This window comes from Uloborus diversus, chromosome 4 (assembly GCF_026930045.1).
Source record: "Uloborus diversus isolate 005 chromosome 4, Udiv.v.3.1, whole genome shotgun sequence".
Lineage (NCBI taxonomy): Eukaryota > Metazoa > Arthropoda > Arachnida > Araneae > Uloboridae > Uloborus > Uloborus diversus.
In genome coordinates this window covers 85,867,699-85,871,448 of record NC_072734.1, presented here as the reverse complement: position 1 = coordinate 85,871,448, position 3,750 = coordinate 85,867,699, and positions in this window count along the sequence as shown.

The window sequence follows — 3,750 nt, the reverse complement described above, 5'->3', positions numbered from 1 at the left end:
GTACTGAAGTCTTATTTTCTGAAACTACACCATTATACAAAATTCTTTAACTGATTAAAATAAAGATAAGTTTTTTCAGAATATTTAAAAATTGATTTCTGGTCGAATTCATCTTTTTGTAATATATTCATAGGAAGTAATTTTGTATTTGTTTGCACTATAAGTTATAAATTAAAATAAGTAATGACGGTTCCAGTACTTGGTGTATATTTCTGCCATATTTAAACATTTCAGTATAAATGAGGATTTAAGACCATTTCAGATAAAGTATTCTATAAGCAAGTCTTTCAAACTTAGTTACTTTTCATAATAGACATGTTTTGTGATTAAAACGAGACAAGGTACATTAGGGAAAAGGTTAACTGTCCTCTTAGAAGTTGCATAGTTCACTACTTCAGTGAAATTAGTTTATTTTTGAGAAGATAGTATAGATGTTTTGGAAAAGTCTTCCATGACTGAATATTTTTCTTTGTCATGGAATTTTTACTTGAATATTTCTTTGCATCATAACATTATCAGTCTTTTGTTGTTCACATGTGACCCCTACAGGGAGGGTGTATGTGAATTAAACACGTGTATTTTGGTCCGCTCATCAGGATTGCTACTTAGTCCACTTTTTGTAATAACTCCGGGACGCCGGAAGGGATTGGAAGAAGTGAAAAATCAACAGCTTATCTGTATAAGAATTTATTGTTATGTTGCAATAAAATTGGTATATAATAACTCTAAAAAGTTTTAATTACACATTAGTACAATGAATTTAGATCATAATCTACTTGAAAGTAATAAAATTTAACAATGAATAAGCTATTGGACGTGATTAGACTGTTGCATGGTAGAAAATAAACTCTATAAAAAGTCGAATGAAATGCTTGGAGGCGTACAAAACGAAGATTTATAGACTAAAAATCAGGGTTCATGCGCTCCTTCAGAACTCCTCCAATACTCTTTCATTTTGGTTTTTTTAGTTCAAGACTAGATAACCTTCCTCTATGGCAGTAACTTAAAATACTTCAATCGACAACTTAACTTAGTCACGAGAGATTTTAAAGTAGTAATCTCGTATATTTTGTTTTCATAAAGAAGTGATCTATAAATTGATCAGCGCAGTCGTTGAAGGTGAAAATATTGGATGACTGAGACATTAAAGTTTGATTGTTTTTCTTTCCACCACCCTCTCAACAGCAAAAGTCAGGTTTTTTAATTATTTAAATATTTAAAAATACATAAGTAGGTGTACTATATTAAGTGATTGTGTCAAGTGATGTTATGCCTTGAAGGGGAGATGGGTTCATGCAATTGACAAGGGAAAGAGGGTGACAAAGGGATAGTTATTGTAACAATATTTTTATGAAAACTGACAGGAGTTAGTTGAAGTGTGATAAAGGGGTAGGGGGTCAAGTATGTTGAAAAAAGTGAAACATTTAATGACAGCTTATTAGTACTCAATTAACTCCTTCATTTTATTTCCGAAATTAAATACGAACCCTGAAAAACATTTTACTATTTTATTTTTAGTTTTTATTGATTGGTAAAATATTTGTACTGTGTATTTTTGTGGATATGTTAATGTCATACAAAAGAAATTAGTATTTTAATAGGATTGTGGGCACTTAAAACAGTACAGGAAGAGGCTCTGATGAGCAAAGGGGTAATTAGCTTTAAAAGAGCCATTAATCTTCATTGAGGAGTTATAAATTGACTTGGAACAGCCTAGATGGGTTCAGAGCCTGTTGCTGACCTTCATATTTGTATTACAAGAAAATTCCACTTCATGTCAAAATTTCCTTTTATGAATATCGAGTAGTTTCTTTTTTTTTTTTTTTTTTTGAAACTCTATTGGATTTACACCCTTTCTGAAATGATTAATTTACATCTGATGTGTTTGTTTAATGAATAATATTTCATGCATTATTCCTTATTAACACTCATTTGATTTGTCTACACACGTACATTAACTTCAACTGATTTTACTTTTTTCAGGAGTGCCCACCTGGGGCAGTTTTCATGGCATAGACTGCTTTATTGAAATTTTTTGGGGGGTAATTTTTTCATATTTAGGGGGAGGAGCAGCCCTGCTTTTTTAATTTTCACTTTAAAACATTTCACAATAAATTGTTTGTATACATATTTATGTATGTTATTTTTATATTAAAATATTCCTTCAATAGGAAACTGTATAATTTATTATTTTCAAATTTAAATCTAAACTTTCAGTTTATTGAAAAAATGACATTTTGCACGGGACGTGTTTTTTTTCTCCGGGGTGGACAAAATAGGAAAACCCTGCCACTCATGACACCTCACTTAGTTTGATTTACAATATTTACCTTAGGTAAAAATTGGTACATTTCTAGTAGTTTCCCTATGAAATGATTAAATACCAGACTCATTGCTAAAAAAAGAGTTGATTATGAGAATTTGAAGTGAAGGCTTCTGAAGCAAAAATGAATTATAATTCATTATCATACCAGTATTTTTCTCTTCAATTATACCAATAATAAACAGGGCAAAGTAAGAAGACCTAAGATTTATTTCACTAGTATAATGTCTTCCCTAGAGAAACTGATTAGTTTTCAGTGCCAGTTGTTCAAAATTCTAGAGGTGAAGTTTCTGATGGTAACATTGTTTCTGAAATACATTTGCACTGAAAAGAATGAAATTTAATTTTTACTTTTTTTTTAAACTGCAGCTAGGGATTCAATGATTTCATTCTTTAAACATTTCGATTTCATTACTACTACTACTAAACAGGGTTGAGTTTTGGACTGTCCCAAACTGGTTAGGACGGGACAGGTGATCTTTTCTTATTAATTACAATTTATACGTTAAATAACTATTTCAAACAAGCTCAAAAAGAAGTTGGCTGTTTGGAAATGTTATGTTAATAAAATGTTTTGGTCATGCTGTTTTTCTTTTATTTTTTTCCCCCGGATTTGGTTCAATTTCTGATTTTAATTGATAAAAAAAACACATTGGAAAATTTTGTTCTTTATGAAACTTTAAGTGATTATAAAATCAAACATCACATCTTACAAAACCATAAGTTTTTTAAACATATGAGCTATGCTCAATAAATTGTATCGAAGAGAAGTATTTTCTTAGTTTTATTGTGCAATAATTAATGCTTCTTCAAGTATAATTAAAGCACATATTTATTGAAACATTCAAAAACCTTGTAGTAGTTTTTTTTTTTTTTTTTTTTCTAACTTTGAAGTTGAACTCAAAATTAGTTATTTTTTAAAGAAACATTCTAAAAATGATGAATAAAACGCAGTTACTCAATCCTATCTCTTCATTTTTTACGCAATTACAAATAATAAAATGCACAAAAAAAATGTATAGTACAGATGCAATGATTTTAAAAGAAAAAAATTTGGAAAACATATACCAAATAAAATTTTAGGCATAAAACTGATAATATGTCTTAATGATCAAAATGCATTATAATTCATATCATTTAAAAAAAAATAACATTTTATATTGGAACAATAATGAATTCACCAGGGAAAACAAGCTAATAGAAATTTAAAAAATCAAAAGATGGCACCTTTTCTTAAAATGTTTTTAGGAACCTACTTTTCAGTATTTAGAAAAAAAAATTAAAAATTTCATCCAATTTTTGTTGTGCCTAGTTTCTCAAATTTTGCCGGCGATGATATGAGTAATTATTAAAATTTTCGCCAAGTTAGAGAGCTCCTCAATGAAGTGATGTTATGACGAGAAAAAAAAATCGCAAGAGAAAATGTA